This window comes from Marmota flaviventris, chromosome 6 (genome assembly GCF_047511675.1).
Source record: "Marmota flaviventris isolate mMarFla1 chromosome 6, mMarFla1.hap1, whole genome shotgun sequence".
NCBI classification, from domain to species: Eukaryota; Metazoa; Chordata; class Mammalia; order Rodentia; family Sciuridae; genus Marmota; species Marmota flaviventris.
The window spans coordinates 51870440-51888719 of NC_092503.1; the positions used below are offsets into that span (position 1 = coordinate 51870440).

At 40.2% G+C, this 18280-nt stretch overlaps 1 protein-coding gene across 2 annotated transcripts in view; it reads left to right on the plus strand.

The window, feature by feature from the left end:
* The window catches only part of Fyn (FYN proto-oncogene, Src family tyrosine kinase), a 207276-nt gene that overhangs the window by 64149 nt on the left and 124847 nt on the right, over positions 1-18280 (plus strand). The gene's annotated exons all lie outside the window — the stretch shown is intronic.

Here is an 18280-nt window from a genome sequence, read left to right on the forward strand (position 1 = left end):
GACTGATGGAGCTGTGTGACAATTCAAGCCACAGGAAGAATGACCAGAGAAGCCTGGAGCAGAATCAGGGTTTCTCAAGTCTTCACAGAGTTCTCCAGGGTGGTGCTGACACAGCGGGTTCTTATCGAATCCTCCCAAGTTTCCACACAGCACTTCAGCACCATGTGGGCAGGGCCATGTTCTGCTTATGAGTCATGGCCCTCATTTCCGTTTCTGGTGGTGTAAGTGCTGCCTGGGTAGCCCCTTATTACCCAGAGGCTGGGTGTTTTACATCCGGTTAGCAAAGACTGGAACAAAACATGAAGGTTAGGTCCCTCGTTGCATTGGATGTAATACAAGGCACATCATCTCTGTTTCCCAAACCTGGCTGCTTGGTAGAATGAAAGAGAAACCTCAAGTTTTGCTACCTTTTGGCTTTAATTTATTTATATATATATATATATATATATATATATATATATATATATATATATATATATATATATTTTTTTTTTTTTTTTTTTTTTGGCCATGTAGTAGCCCATTCCTGTCTGGAACAGAAATGTAATAGAGCAATCATTCTTTTTGAACTCCCAGAGACCCCAGCAGATCCCTGTGGAGAAGACAAGAAAGTAAACGAAGATGCTCTTCTCAGGGAGAGGTTTTTGTCCAGTTTCTCCAGGGTTGAGAGTTTCTTGGTGGCCGGAGATGTGGCTGTTCTCTAAGGCATGACTTTGCTCTGTTGTCCCTGAATCCTTAAGTATGGCCCTTCTATACTTTCAGGACCATGATGTCTCTTCTTGGCTTTTAAATTCACAGGAATGAAATGTTCTCTTATAGTTTGTTTGGTTTACTTTAGCAGTTTTCAACATAAACTGTGGATCTGAGAACGAGAAGACACGTCAGTGAAACCAGAGGCTGTATTCACACTGTCTTATCCCCCCAGTAAATTAGCACGTGGGAAACTATTTGGAGGGGAAAAGGTTATTTCTCGGAAGGAGGATGCTTTTCTTGTTCTCCTTTCATGTGGTTTGCTCTGTTCCCGACTTGATGGATATTTCCTGGTATTTCCTTGGAAAGCAAAATATTCTTATAATCGGATCATGGTTTCTTTGGGAAGCTGAAATTCTGTGTGCATCTGTCTCCCACAGATTATTTCTTCATATGCACTGTTGGCTACAGAAATGAAGGTATCCTCGACAAGTTGCTTCTTTTATATCTCAGGAGTGATAGTCTTAAGCATTAGATAGTCAAAGCCATAGGTAAGGACACCATATTGTTCAGGGTCCTTATATTGCTCAACTTGGTGGTTTTCCCTACCTATCCCCAAGAGTCACTGGCTCAAAACATTATGAAGTGGGCCACTTCCTTCAGTGACCTTAATAATATTCATACTTGACTCCTCTTTATAGGTTAGAGAATATGAAACTAAAAAGCTGAGGACATATGATGAATCAAACTGACCAGGATCTGATTGGCCTCATGACTTACCTTGAGGTAAATCTCATTTACCACTCAACTCAGTGGCTTGAGAATAAGAAACCCTTTTGGACATTTATTAATGTTATCTCTTGATTAAAAAAAAATTATAAGGAAAAGTCTCACTTCCAGAGTCAAGTCATAAAATTAGCACAGTTAAAAAAAAAAACTCTTTTAAATGAAGCCCAAATGTTTAAAGTGTTTGAATTAATACTTTTTGAGGAGACAAATAAATGTGTATATCTGACAGGCATCTGATTTAGGAAATTTAAAAATATATTATCAATTAGCCAGAAACTGTGTTCAGATTGAAGAAGCAGCATGCCCTGGTAACAGCCTAGTGAGGAGCAGCTGTTCTGAGGCAGATGGAGGAGCCTGTGAACAGTCCCCAAGCCGGTGGGTCCTTTTTACTAGAGAAAAGTGGATAAACAGCAAGCCTGCTGATTTCCATCATTCTCAGAACTGCAGCTGGATCCTGGTCATGTTCTGGCACCAGATTTTATGATTTCCTAGCCAAGAAAAACATATATGATTGAGAAATCCAGATGTTTTACCCCAGTTTCTTCAAGACCCACTCTATATCCATCTTGGTAAGTAGTCAGTGGTTAAATATTAAATTCTTAGTTGACTTGGGATGTGTCACCTAACTTAGCTTATCTGCCGCATACCCCCAAACATTTTTAATGTTGGGATGGCGCCTTATCTTAGTGTCTTCTCTGGTGTCTTCATTGTCACCTGCCCAGTATCTGAGACTCTGTTCAGTCACCTGTTACACAGAGATCTTCTACTGGGCCCAACAAATTCATGACAGGCAAGAAACAAAGCTCTTTTCTCAAAGTCTACTCATAGATATATTGTCTCCAGAACATTTATATGTTTCTCTAGTACCAACGAAAGTGAGAGGAAGGATCCAAAAACAGGCACCATTTATCTCATAGTCTTAGATGTACTTGCTATTTTCTATAATTGGCTCATGTTTTTCTAATGTGATCTGGACCATTGGAGAGACTTCCCAGCTACTGATAATTCAAAGTGAGTAATGTATTCCCAGATATGTCTGTGACTAGTATGGAAGTTCTTGTTGAATTTTGAAATTCCAGCATTACCCAATCAATTATTTCCTCAACCAACAATTTTTTTCCCATGTATATGTTTGTTTATTTACTGCTATACATGTCCTAAGAGTTAACCATTTGTTCTGCTTCATGGTGACAAAGCAAGGGTAGAGGAAAAATGGAAATCTCCCTTGAAAAAAATGTACAGTGCACGAAGCCCTGCCTTGATTGTAATGGAAATGGCTTACATTACAATGTTTAAATGCAAAACCCCTTTAGACCCAAAGTGCTCTGAAATCTGCCAAGTAGAAGATGACCACTGAGCCAAAGGACGTCCCCCCTGCCACCAGAGATTGGAGGACTACTTGAATACTTGCAGCATTGTCAGTGGTGCAGGCCGTGTTTCCAGATCTCTTGGGAGTGAAACTAAGCTCTCAGCAGCTCTGTGCAGACATCTCCTCACATCTGTCACTGAATGTCTAGTCCTTAATGTTGGGGATCTTGTTATTTGTTGAAAGAGTTCTTTCTACTATCTGTTAAGCATGAGGACCAAATGTAAGGAAGCTTAAGGAGATTAAGTATGGAACAACACATACGGTTTTGAGATTTTTGACCTATTCTCTTTCAAATCATGGAATTTAGGCATTTGCCACTTAATGCTGTCTCTTGCAGCAGCCCCCACGGATCCCACTCATTGTCCTCAGAGGATACCAGTGATCTGGCATTTCATTTCCCATGAGAAGCCTTGAGGAGAGAATCGCAGGCCTAGGCAGGAGAGGGTTAAATTGAAAGCTGGGTTTCCAGAAGTTGGAGACAAGCTCTGTGCCACTGCAAAATAACCTGTTCATCAGGAATTCTGCTGCATCATCCTTGCAACTTAAATCCTCATTTCATCTTGGTATTTTTGGAAGTCAGTGAGGCATTAACTTATGCTCGGAAGCAATGGAACAGTGCTGTGACAGACTTGGGAAGCCCGGTTGCAGTTGTCCCTATTTTAGATGATAGTAAATTCCTTCTGCATCAGTCTCACTCTGTGTATTTCCTTCTCCCTTCATCACATTTGTCTTCCCTTCGGCAAGTTGTATACCCCCCCACCTCCACCCCCCTACACTCCCACCAGTGATAACTGGGACCTCCTTGCACAGCCCCAAAGAGCCGGAGAGCCTTGTTCTCCCATCCCCCCAGGCCTTTCCTACCCTGGGCTGAGACCTGTGCCTAATTTTCAGCTCTTCCAGGGTAGTATATAATTACTTGAAAGAAAATTAAAAAGCATTTTACGTTGCTTATTACAGATCATTAATTGAAGCTCCCCTAAACCCAAGGAATTTATTTTCTCATTGATGTGTGCATAACTCCTATTAACATTAATAAAGTTGTTTAGAATCAAAGAGCTGGCAGAAACCCATAATAAGAGGATCCATTTTGATCCTGCTTCACAAAGTGACTCATACCCACAGGGCATCAACAAGCATTTTAAAGATAATATTTACAACTCCTTTTTAAAGAGCAGAGCACTGACTGAGTCTTTCATAACACACTCATCATGTCCTTCAGAACATTAGCCTGCACTGTGGCCATTCGTGCAGTACTGCCCCAACCGGGTCAGAAGTTGTGAGGTTTGTTCATATTTAATCAGGAATCAGTGTTGGAGTGCTGCCTTGACTGCTGCTCCTGCAAATTCTCGTTCCTGCACATTTGTGCTGGGGGATGGGGGGGCTGGAGCATTTGGGAGGTTCAGAAGTAACAAGGGTGTAGTAGGTGGAGAAGGCACAGGAGCCCCAGCATGAGAATCAAACCAATTGCCACCCACAAGGCGGAGCCAAGTAAACAGGCTTGGGCCTGGGTGGTTATTCCCATAGCATCACAAAATAAGAACTGAGGGGTGGAGATTCTGGACCAGGTATCTGTGAAGATGTCTGAACAATTCCATTTACCAATCCTAGCTGTGGCAGGACTACAAAGAACCTGAAGATATTATAGAAACAGATTTTTGTATCTAGAAAATATCCTTAATCTTCTCCATCAGATGGGACTCCTGGGAGTTGGAGCTGTGTCAAGTGTGTGTTTGTTCAGTCATTTGCCCTCTTAAAAGCCAACAAGGGGAAGATCTCCCTAGCACACCTCATCTTCAGGTCTCTGTGCTCCCCCAGCCCTCTCCACCCTCTCTTCTGTCTGTAACAAGGCATTAATTTGTACTGATGTTCCCGATGTTTGGAAAACGATCTCAGTCTGGGAGGGAAGAGGAGGTATTTGCACATTAATGTCTGATTTGAACATAATGGTTGGTATCCTTCCAGTGCCCCTTAGAACTCTTCTTAGAAATGTAAGTTTTATAAAACTTGTTTTCAAATGTTGCTTTTTAAAAAATTACCTTTCCTAAATGAAAGAAAGGGAAACTGTGAGTTAATTTTATAGATTTTTGCAGTGCTGATCATAATGGAATTAGTTCCCTAATGACTCTCTGCCTCTTGCCTATCTTTGCTCTTGAAATGTTACTGAACTTCTCTGGAACCTTGAACTCTCATTATACCTTTTTTGGGGGTGTGGGGGGCTTGTGATGGTGTATATTCATTTCTGTAACTGTGAATCTGGATGTTCTGTGGAAGAAAAAGATAAAACCTCCCTTTAATCACAGAACCTCATTTCCAACCCTTTATTTGTTCTTAAAGAATAAATACACATTTTCCAAAGGAAGGAAGCAGCACTGCCTATTAACATGGAGAATCCATCTGGCACTGGAAAGATTAAAAACAAGCCTGGAATACTTTACACTTATTCTTCCCCACAGTGCTTCAAACTGGGTCAGGATTATCCTGGTTTTACAAATGAGGTAGCTGGAGCCAGAGAGGTGAAGCCAGCCTTTCTCAGGGCCACATATCCAGAGAGGGTCAGAGCCCAGAGCCCAGAGCCCAGACTGGGGGGAGGGGGGTGGACTGAGGGTGGAACCACCCCATTGCCCAGCCCTGCCTTCTGCTGCATTTTGCTGAGATCAAGAAGCATAGAACCAATGTCAGCCCCATGGGTCATCTGTTCCCAGAACCTAATTTGGCCCTCTGGTACCTAACAAGGTGCCTGGAACATGACAAATAGCCAAAAGAACTCATTATAATTTATTATTTTGTCCTGATGACTGCCCTTGGCCACTGTTGAATCTATTTTGAAAGATCTTTGCAAGTGAGTTTAGAAACACATATTTTAAAATAGCATTGCCTGAATTTGCCACTCATGGTAAGGTCATCAGAGGCCTCTGTGGCCAAGTCCTCAGCAAATCACAGATGCACAGTAGAGGTACTATAGGTATACCTTCTCTTTGAAACTTTTTCAAAGATAGATATATATATATATATATATATATATATATATATATATATATATATATATATATATATTCTTTTTCTGACTTTAAAGTTTTCATTGTAGAAAATGTGGTGCTCTATAAAGAAGGAAAAAGAATATCTCTTGGTTACACTTTGAGAGTATAATGTCATATATTTTCCCTATTTTGTGGGTTTACATATATATTATATGTGTCATGTGATTGTGATTTTTGTGTCTTTCATTTAATATTAAGTTGTGCTAATTTTCTGATGTGATTAGATAGCAGCTATGAAGTTTTCCATTGTGTGAACAGAGAAATCTAGCCATTTATCATTTTATTACTATGCAAATAAATATTCTCATAGTTAACATTATAAATAACCCTGTGGTAAATATTCTGGTATCAAAATATTTGCTTCTCTGATTGTACTTTTATTATTATTATTATTGGTGATAGTAATTGAACCCAGAGCCTTGTACATGCTAGGCAAGTACTCTACCACTGAGCCACATCCCAAGCCCCCTCTGATTGTATCTCGATGGAAGGATTAATAGACTTGACTAAGTAAAATATAAGCCTTCTACATATAAAAAAGAATCCTAAATAAAATTAAAAGCAAAGAATCTTTAGGAAAAAATATCTTTTTCACAGGCATGTTGAAATTCATGTTTTTGTTCTGGTTTTCTTTTAAAACAGTCTAACTTTCTCTCATGGTTTTGTAACTGGGCACTCATTTTGATTTCTTAAGCACTATAGTTGTATCTTATTTGACTTAACTAAAATAATTCTAGTTAAATGATTATTTCATTGTTCGTATCTTTGATACCATGGAGCAAGATCTATCCTCCTCTACTGGGACTTCCCAAGAATTATCCAACTTTTGCCATTAATCTGATAGGCTCCAAATAACTTCTACATTCCTCTTGGAAACAACTTTTTAAAAAATGTAATGTTTTGAACAACTAATAATAAAAAATTAAAAAATAAATGTAAAGTAAAACTACTGTATACTATATCAAGCACCTAGTTTAAACACATAAACTAGGCTCTGCCATTGAGAAATTTCTGGTTTACTTGGAGACAAGACATGACCACATGATCAGTAAACCCAAATACAAGGGGTATTACATAAAATTACCAGAAATTTCTTACCACCATCCTCTGTTTTCTATAATTTCTGCAATTTCTTTGGCCTGTCCCTTCAACACACCTGGATCTTATTTGTCACTACCCTTACCCAGGAGCTGATTTTCATCTACATAATATAGTTCCATCACTAACCATTTTTTTTATCCATGTGATCACCATGATTGGGAGATTTCTGTTTTGTTCACCATTGTATCCGCCAGCTCTCGGAAGAAGGTCTGGCACATAGTTAGTACTTGTTGGATGTATGAATAAAAAATATACATTTTTTTTCTTCAAGTAGAGACTACCAGTTGAACAGTTGTATATTCAGACAGGCAATAAATACAGTCAATTCAAAGAGTTTGTGGTGGGCAGGAGGTATAGTGCAAATATCAGACTAGTGGGGATTCAAATCATAGGTCTGCAACTCACTAGCTTTCAAATCTTGGGCAAGTTAATGAATTTCTTCTAGATTCACTTCTTCCCATGAAAAACGGGTTGAACCTATTTCCTTGTGTTGTGAATAAGGATAGAGCAAGGTCATTTATGTGAAATCCAGCACAGAACCTGGCTCACGTTAAGTAGCCGGTAAACATTAACTACTATTACTTATAAATGTTTTCTTTCATTGTCTAATACAACCTATTCTCAGGTTCATAGAAATAGAAATTGATTCATGATATGAAATAAAGTGTAAGCTTTTGGAGTCAGATATACATGGCTCTATCACTTGAGTAACTTATTTAACCTCTCTGTAGTTTAGTTTCTTTATCATGAAACATGGCTCATCACATAGGATTACTGTCAGGAATAAATGAAATGCTGTATGCAAAGTTCTAACATGGGGCTGGGGTGTGGCTCAGTGGTAGAACACTTGCCTAACACATGTGAGGCCCTGGGTCCTACCCTCCATTACCAGTGGGAAAAAGACCTAATATATTCAAGAAGTGTTCTTTTCCTCTCCTCTCTTTTAGGGTTCAGTGAGAATATCCTTCTTAGTAATTTTGCTAACAAATATTTATGCTGTTCCCTTCAGTACAGTATTCTTCAATTTATTTTGGTATGACACACAGAATTTAATACATTTTTATATTACAAGTCTGTCATAACACATGCATGATTAGAAAAAGTTTTTATTTCCCATAAAATAATGCTATGTGAATGCGTATGTTAGTTTTCTAGGACAGCCATAGCAAAATATCAAGACTGGGTGACTTAAACAACAGAAATTTATTTCCTCACAGTTGTGGACACTGGACATCTGAGATCAATGTGTTGGCTTGGATGGTTTCTTCTGAGGATTCTCTCCTTAGTCTGCAAGTGGCTTTCTCCTCCCTGTGTCTTCATGTGATCTTCCCTTTGTGTTGTCTATGTCCAGATTTCCTCCTCACTCAAGGATATCACTTGTATTTGGATCGGGGCCCACTCTCATGACCTCATTTTAATTTCATTTCCTCTTCAAAACTATTTTTAAGGGAAAAGTATAGTCAGATTCTAAGGTGTACTGGGGTTTGAGCTTCAGCATACAAATACGGCAGGGTGGGGGGGATATAATTCAACCCACAGTAGCACCTTTGATATTTTTGTCTTGTTTCATTACAGAAAATTCTGGCCACAACCAACTATGTTGAACCTTGCAACCCTCTGAACTGATTACAGACCATAGGTTGAGTGATACTCAACCTGTATTACCCTGCCCCAGCATTAGGGTCTGGCCTGTGACTGACTGAGGAGACAGCTACAGAGGCACAAATCACACGAGAGAGACTAAGAAGACAAAAGTAGACAGCCTTCTGCAAACACAGGAATCCACCTTAGCTTGGGGTGGACCAGATAGTAAATATTTTCATCTTTGCCAGCCTCACAGTCTAGTGAGACAATTCTGCTATTATCGTATGAAATCAGCCATCGATAATACTTAAAAAAATGGATATGGCTGTGTGTCAATAAAACCTCATTTATGGATACTCAATTTGAATTTCATATAACTTCCATGTGTCACAAAATATTTCTTAATTTGTTTTTAACCATTTAAAAATGTAAAAAAATCATTCTTAATGCATGGGCTATTTAAAAGCAGGCAGCAGGCCAGATCTGACCTACAGGCTTTCTTTCGTGACCTCTGCTCTTGATGGCAGAGCTCAGCCATCTAGCTAAAAGGCTCTCAGGAAACCCATCTGGGTGACTTTCCTCTGTCTGTATGTAGACTTCACTGAATATCATATTTGACTCTTGTGATTTATCTGTACTTTTAGAGGAAAATCTCTGTGGCACTCATGATAAAAATCATTTAAAAAGCAAATGTTATTTTATTACTAGAGAGATCTCTAACTGGGGAAAGGGAAAAATCCTCTTAAAGGACCCACATAATCTTTGTCAGATGGTACAATTAGGAGTAGAGTTAGCATTGGAAATTCTGTACAGGAGCAGACAGAGCTTGGGTCCAAGATAGGGTCTTCTTTGGGAAACTAATGTTTAGAGAAATTGAATGACCAAAGAATGGCCCAGAATCCCTCACAGTCGGTGTGGGAAAGCAGCTGAATTCCAAGGCCGAGTGAGCTGAGTAAGGTTTCCTCCGTTGGAACTTCATATCCTCCACAGTCCTTTACAGTTCCTCTCCCAGCCCAGAATGTAGGCCCTAGTGTGCGTGGCTCTCTCGCTCCCTGTGGGAGCTGCCTACCGTCTTAGGTTGCTGGTCTAACTGCCCAGGTGAATCTCCCTTACCAGAGGGTCCTGAAATAAAGCTACCTGAGAAAGCCAGTCTGACCCTGCTGTACCTACTAACCAAGGGATTCATTTCAGTGGCCACTAGAGCAGCTGTGTCATATATGTGTGTAATGATAATGTGTGACCAGAATCAGAAGAATGACTGGCAGAAAACGGAGGTCAAGTTGTCCCCAATATCAAAGGACAGAATCCCCCTGCCTCTGTGAGAGGTTGGCCAGGACTCTGGCCTGATCTCCTGAGCATGCGTATTCCAGAGTGGGCATTTGAAGAACCTGGACATTCACAAAGGCAGGAATGGTGTTCTGGGAGTCATTTTCTGAATTTCAGACTGTCTAATTGAAACCCTCCATTTATCCACAGCAAGTCTACAAAGGCAAGAATGAGCTGATCTCTGGAAGGGAACTGTTAAGTGTCTGCTCTGTGCCAGAGACAAGACACCTTTTCCCAGGGCTTTCCCTTCTAGGGATGTTGCAAACTGTAAATCAAAGTCCCAGGAAACTGTCTTTGATGTTCAAGAAAAGATTGGGCTTAAATATCCAGATCTTCACTTTAAGAAACCAGAAAGATAAAATTAAAATGATGTGGTTATTTTATTTTGAAACTGTTTGCTTCATTCCATCCTAACATATAATAATAAAATAGCTTTGGCATGACAGTCATCTTAAATGAATAAAAAACACAATTTAATGAAATGGCACTTTTAAGCTTTTAGTGCAGCAAATTTTTGAATTATCTTGCTTAAATTAAATTGCTGTGCTCTTTTGCTTTCAGTACTTCTAAGAGCTCTGTTTTGTTTCTGATGTCACTGGATTAACCCCAAGCTTTCTTTTCTGAGATTTTTTTAAAAACTGAAGTATAGCATTCATACAACAACAAAAAAAGTACACAAATTGTTAAGCTCTGATAATGAATTTTTCATAAAGTGAACAGTTCTTTGTAAGCAGCATCCCAGGTGGAGAAAGATCACTCAAACACCAGAAGTCCCCTCATACTCTTTTCCTTTCTCTACCCACCCAGCTTCCATCAAGGGTACCTAGCAGCATGCTTTTTAACAACCAAGGTTAATTTAATTTATTATAAATTTTATGTAAATAAAACTCATGTTCTTATAAGCTACAGTTTATTCATTTTCGCTGCTGTATAGTATGATATGTTATAATAAATCAAATTCATTTAGTCCTAGTATTGTTGGGGGGCTTTTGAGTCTTTCCATTTGGGGGTTACTCCCAGTAGTACTGTTGGGAGCATTCTTGGACACGTTGGTGGATGAGCGTATGTAATATTTCTATGGGATAGACTTCAGGGTGGCAAGGTCCTGGGCCACAGGATCTGTGTATGCTCAACTTTTGTGCCCGATGCCAGTTTCCAGTTGATACCCCCTACCAGCAGTGGATGTGGCTTCCATGTGCTCCACATCCTCACCAACCCTTTAATGTTTGGTCCCTGTCATTGTAGCCAGTCTGTGTATATTGGTAGTGCAGTATAGTTTTAATTTTTGTTTTGTTTTTTGGGTGTTTTTTTTTTTATGACTGAGCTAGAATACTTTTTAATGCTTATTGGCCATTTCTTGTTTGGTCTTCTCGACTGTTTGTCATTTATTTATTGGATTGTCTGCTTTCCTTGTTGAGTCATAGGAGCTGTCAGATATATGTATTGCCGTTACATATCCACTCTTGTCTTACCTTTTGTTCTGTTGGTGTCAGTGGATGAAGACATTCTTAATTTTAGTGTAGTCCAGATCAACATATTTTTATTTCATGATCAACACTTGTTTGTATTCTTTCAAGAATTTTGGCCTATTATAAGTTATGAAGGTATTCTGTGTGTTGTTTTCTTTTTTTAATATTTATTTTTTGGTGTAGATGAACACAACACAATGCATTTTATTTTTTTTATGTGGTGCTGAGGATCGAACCCGGGTCAATTTCTTAAAGTTTTATTATTTTAGTTTTTACATTTAGTTCCATTGCCCATCTGGAACTGATTTTTGCATGGTGTAAGGTAGAAATTAAGATTCTTTTTTTTATTTGGATGCGAAATATATTCATTTCCTAGAGCTGCTGTAACAGAACCACAGACTGTGTGGCCTAGAACATTCTCTCCTAGTTCTGAAGGCTGGATATCCAAAATCAAGGTGTCGGCATGGCTGTGCTCCCTCCAAAAGTTCTAGGAAGAATCCTCTCTGGTCTCTTCCTCACTTCTGGGAGTGGCTGGTTATTTTGCACACTGTCTAGTCTCCATCATCATGTGGCTTTCTTCCCCAGGGATCTTTCTGTATCTAAATTTCCTTGTTTAGGGACAGTAGTCTTACTGGATTCAGGCCCATCCTAATCCAGCATAACCTCATTTTACATCTGCAACAACCTTATTTTCAAATAAGATCAAATTCTAAAGGCCATGGAGGTTAGGACTTCAATGTCTTTAGGGGGAGCACAATTCAACCCACAACATCCAGTGAACCCAGCACCATTTATCAAACCTCAGTACCATCTTTACGTGAATTATATGACTGTCTTTGTAGTTTTGATTTTGGATCTTCTATTTTGTCCTATGGTCTATTTGTCAATCCTTGCATAAATACTACTTTTACTTACTATTATCCTATAATAAATTAGAATATCTGACTTATTTTAATCATTCAAGATTTTCTTGTCATTTTCATAAAAATCTTAGAATTTGCTTGTTAATTTCCATCAGGAAAAAAAAAATAAAAATAAAAAAGCCTAGCTTTTTATCTTTGCAATTGAATTGAAGATTCAAAAAAAAAAAAAAACTGACATCTTAAAAATATTGAGACTTCCATTCCATATACATGGCAAACCCTTTATTTAGTCTTTTTAAAATTTCATGTTTTATAGATTTTTGTGTAAAGGTCTTACATATCATTTATGGACTTATTCCTAGGAACTTGGTATTATTTTGAAGGAGATTTGATTTGATAAAATTAAAAATAGCTAGCATGGTGGCACACACCTGTATCCCAGCGACTTGGGAAAGTTAGGAAGGAGGATTGTAAGTTCAAAGCCAGTCTCCGCAACTTAGTGAGACCTAAGCAACTCAGCTAGACCCTGTCTCTAAATAAAATGCAAAAAAGGCTGGGAGTGTGGCTCAGTGGTTAAGCCCCTCTGGGTTCAATCCCTGGTACCAAAAATAAAATAAAATAAAAGCAAAAATGGAGAGAAGAAAAGCTCCTCTACTGGGTTTATTCATGTTATTAAGGAATTTTTCCAAGTATACCACACTTAAGAGGGCTGGGATTTAAACCGAAGTCTCACTGACTACAAATCAAAGCTGGACAAATAAATAAGTAATTACTTCATAAATACATTTTGGTTCAATACAGGGTCTTCAGGGATTTTAAAATATGTTCTTGGTAGAGAAGGCATTGGGTTACCAACACTGCAGCCTTGAGAACCTACACACTGCTTGTCCTACATAAGCTTGGCTAGTATTAATATTATCTCATCTCTCTTTGGCAGTCTGTGAGGTCCTACATATGTAGATGAATATTATATTTAGATCATAAATAACTGAAGTTAGAAAACAAAATGTTCTTTTCTTTTACTTCTTTTCAGAAAGTGAATGCTTAGTCTGTGCACAGGTATCTGCATGAGGTGGTGGGACAAGATTTGGGTACTGAATTGAGTGGGGGACTAGGTCTGGGATTTTCTGTGTTCAGAGAGAGAGAGAGAGAGAAAGTAAGTTCTGATGCTAAAAAAACAAAAAAGCTTCTTAAAAACTGTTGGACTAGGTATTCATCACATCCCATCCAGCCCCAAGATTCTGGAATTCCGTTATTGTAGCCAGCCTGTACTCTAGGGGCTTCATCAATACCATTGTTAACCTGTCTCAGGGCAGCATTGTGACACTAAGTGTGTTTCCTGGGTGTCCTGGGAGTAGTGTATAGTTGGAAGAGACATATCCAGCAGCTGCACATGCATAATAGCAAAGCAGCATTTCTATCCAGACTGGAATTCAGATCCCTAGAGAAAGCTTAATTTAAAAGGACAAGTAAAATATATTTCAAGTGCACTACAAAAACAGAGCTTTTGTTTTATTTTCCCTTTTACCAGATACATAAGTGATATGACCACCTGACAGAGACTCATTACCAAAAAGAAAGATGCCATTATTATAAATATATATATCATTCTAGAGAATCTTACAGAAGCAAAATTCCCACACACACCCCCCCCCCCCGACAGTTAACTGACAATTCAATGGCATTTACTTCATTTCTTTCTATCCCACGTAAACTGTGTACCCTTGGCCTGCAGGATTCAATGTAGTAATAATAATATGAAATGATATCAACACTATTACTATTGTCTGGAGGTTGATGGAGATTATGGTGTTGTGAGTGCTACTCCCACCCTCCATCCATCCATATGCACGACTCAGCTCACACATTTGTGCCCATGTGCCCACAACAGACCCATGGATGCCATGTCGGGAGCCCTCACTTGCCCCCCCAGCTGATGGAGGAGGAGCTCCTTGTTGATTTTGTGGTGCCTGGCTCTACTGTGAGCCTCCGACCCCCTCTTGTCCTGGAAATAGCTGATGAAAGGGAGCAGCCAGCTTTTGTAGTTTGACCTTGCCACCCTCTTTGTCTGTGATCAATAATTCCTTTCTGCTGGGAAAGTGACTCCTTGCTCTTTTCTCTCTCCCCCTCCTCCTCCTCTCTTCTCCTGTCTTCTCTCTGCTGTTTACTTCCACTCCAGCAAACAGCCACAGCCTTGCTTGAAGCCTTCCAGCTTATTGGAGTGAAGCCAGCAGAAGTGACAGAAGGGGAAGATGGGTCAGTCATGACTTCTCAGAGCATCTCGCTAACCCCCCAGTGAGGAAGCAAGGCCACAGCCAGTCAGAAAGTAGGCTTGGTTTCCTAGGGAACCCTGTGGTTGCTAGTTCCCACCCTTGTCCCTGGCAATTGGGCTTTGTTTGTGTGCTTGCTTGTTTAATGTATTATCCTACCATTTGGAGCTCTTTAATTTTTCAGACAATTGACTTTAGGCTTGCAGAGAATATTGTAGCATGGAAGGAGTCAGGACTGTATTTTAAGTCTCCTGTTATTTGTGTGCAGAGGCCACCCAGAGTGCACCTCCTGCTGCACAGAGCAGCCATGGCCATAGGAGAGCTGTGAAGGGAGGGAAACTCTTCTTTCTCACCTCCCCATTGTTTGCTTTTGAAAATATGACTCAAAAGACTTATGCTGCTCCTTAGCAAATGGGATCTGCAGGTGTGTGCTGGCTGTATCATCAAGCCTATGGAGACTAGAGGAAGATTTGGAATGCCACTTACACAATGTGCGTAATTTGGTGACAAAGGTAAACTAAGAAGAATCAAGCCATTTCAATGCAACAAGAGTCTTTCCTCTGTGCAAGGCATGGGGCCAGGTTTGGTCCCCATGGTTCAAAGATGAATTTAGACTACGTTCTTGCCCTCAAAGAGTAGGCTGTTTTCCTTGGAGCAGGTAGTGTGATAAAGTCTGGGGTAGAAGGATAAATAGAGTGAGATTGATTTTATTGGAGGAAAAGAGCAAGAACTTCAGGGAGGGATTTATGGTAGGGTTGACTTGAGGGACAGGTTGATTGTCCATTCTTGCAGATGGAGGTAAGGTCATGTAAGAGGGAAGTAACAGAGTAGGGAAAGGCCTAGAGAGGAACCGGTGCTAGGGAAGCAAGTGCTCTGGTAAAGCTGCTTGTGAGAGAGCAAGAAGAAATGAAAGATAAGGCTGATGAAATGACTTTAGAATGATAGTGGGTGGCTTTGTGGGCAAAACTGAAGAATGTCAGTTTGACTGCATCTTTGGTCTTCTGGCATGTCCACATACATGCCCCAAGGTTCCTGGAGGTGGCTCAGAGGCACTGTAGGAAAAGAGGTCCAGTGTTCCTGCTGCTCCTCTTATTCTAGAGGAGAGAGAAGTTCCTTTCATCTCCATTCTGGATCCCAGGGTATTATTGTGTTTATCTTGGAGAAGGTTCCACTTTAAGAAAACCTGAAGTTCATTCATACATGTATGAGACCCATTCATTTATTCAGTCACTCAACAAGTAATTATTGAGTGCCTGCTCCATACCAGGCCTTACCAGGTCCTACTGAAAGACCATTGAAGTTTTCGCACTAGTTACTAGAGCACTGAATCTAAACTAAAAATCCTACCTCTGCCATCCACTAATAGTACAAACTTGAGTAGGCCTCTTGCCTCCGTGGACTCAGTTTCTCACTTGGGGAATATAGTGGGGGAGCTGCTAAGTCCTTCCCATCCGAGACATTCTAGCAGGGACCTGAGCAATATTGTGATCCAGAGAGGAGAGTCCAGATGCAGAGAGGCTAGGTAGGAAATGATAGCAGGGTCTCTCTTGAGTCTGAGTGAGGCCTTGAATGTATTCACTCAACAGACACTTTTTACCCCGTGCCTGCCATTGTACTAGACATTGGGAACAGAACAGTGATCAAATCAAATTACTGAACTCAAAGTGCTTCCAGTTTAGGGGTAGCAGATGAACTGGGAGCATGAGTGGTGGGTCTAGCTCTGTAGTAGAAGCTTATCTCATGGGATGGTACTTGGGATTATTGGAGTATGCGGTACCAGGAAAGAAAAAGCAGAAAGTATTTGAGAGAAAAAGAGCTCTAAGGAGATAGAACCTGAGGAAACATTCTGTGGAAACCATCAGTGAGCCACCCCTTGATAGAAAATACATTCTTCACTGAGCCAACACAACAAACCCAACCTCAGCCCAAACCCAGAATATCCTCCTGTGGCTAGGAAGCTAGGACACGCCAGAGAGATAATGTCCATTTAGACATTCAGTTCTCCTTGACATCACTCCTATATATGAAGTTAAATTATACCAAAGCCATGTATGGTTTTGTATAATAGCTGGTCTATTTGGTTTCCTCAGAAAGGTCTTTAATAACTACCAGTGATGTGTAAAAAAAAAAAAAAAAAAATGGCTCAGGCGGCTATCCTAGCCCCTTGCATTTTTTTTTTCCCAGACCAGCTGGCTCTTCCCCACCCCTCCCCACCCCCGCCCCCTTTCCCCAAGTAATTGGAGCAGATCCAAAAATGGCTTCTGAGAGCCTTGAGCTCTTCCTTATTTACCCTGCAGTAATCACATTTCACAGGTTGTCTTCCCTATTGGAGGCTGAGGCCCAGCAATTAGTCTCCCATTGTCCTTGCAGGAAATGACATCCATGTGACTTCTTGGGAAGACAACTGTTGGCTCCCCTGGTTAAAATACTTTGGAACATGATCAGCATTTCCTCTGGTTGATCATTGAGAACAGCAGATTTAGAGGGCTTTGGGAAATGTGCAAAAGATCTATGGCTGACAGAACTGACCAGAAATAAGACTGGGTCAGTTTCCTGAACAAATTGAGTCTCTGAACTGTTGCCCTGGTCTCTGCATGCATTGCCTTATCTGACTCTTCAGCGTGTGGCTGAGCCCAGGGCCTTGGCATTCTATTCCTTTCATCATGCTTTATTGGGAACTGAAAGTTTTCCATCTGCAAATAATTGAAAACCCAACTCAAGGAGGCCAGAACAATAAGAAATTTCTTGTAAACTCAGAGATACCACAGGCCTCAGGGTTGACCAATGCAATAACCTGCACTCTGTTTCCCTGTGTTTTTCTTGTCTCTAACCAGCTCTATCCATAAGCTGAAGCAGTTAGTTATAGATATTCTAGACATCATATCAACACAATTCAGGAGCAAGGACTTTCTCCCAAAAAGTGAGAAGCTCCGGGTAAAATATTTGTCATGTCTCAATGGCTTATCCTTGAACCAATCAAGGGCAAGAGAATGGGTTTCCCTTGGATCAGGACTATTCAAACTTAGTACACACAGATCACCTGAGGAATCTTGTAAGATAGATGGTGACTGGGTTGGTTTGGGTGGGTCCTTGGAACTGCCATTTTTAAGGACCTCATGAGTATGCTATTGATTGGCATACTCCAAAACTGTGGACTATTGAGTCCCCATCTCCCAGCTAAGAGTGCTGTCACCTGCCCATGAGACACTGAGGCTGGAGAAATGCTGTTAGGAAAAAGGGAGAGGCAGTGACCCCATGGAGATGAGACTATAGTAGAGATACTTATTCCCAGTGTGTAACAAAAATTGCACCTTTAAATCAGGAGCCACACGTCATGCATCAGTCTGTGATATGTATCAGAAACAAAAGGGCACACCAGGATACATGTTGTATGGGAGCACCCATAAAACTGTTATTACTCATCAATGATGATGCATACATTGTAATTCTAGAAACAGAGGACAAATCAGTCATGCCACCCTGCCACCCTCTTTGTTATCAGTTATTTTTATTGATAATTAATACCACATATCTCAAAAAAAAAAAAAAAAAAGAAATTTGGATGAACTGTATCTACACGTCCTTCAGTATAAAAAGGCTGTGCCAAGTCCAGCCTTTGTTCTCTGAGCTCATCAGTCTTTGTCATTATTGGGGAGGGAGTATGTACTCCCACTCACCCTAAGAGTCACTTGACATGATGTCTGGAGTGAAAGATGCTGCCAATTGTGAATTTCTGCCAAAGCAAGTGGTCACAATGCCCTGATGAGTGGTTTTCAGTGGA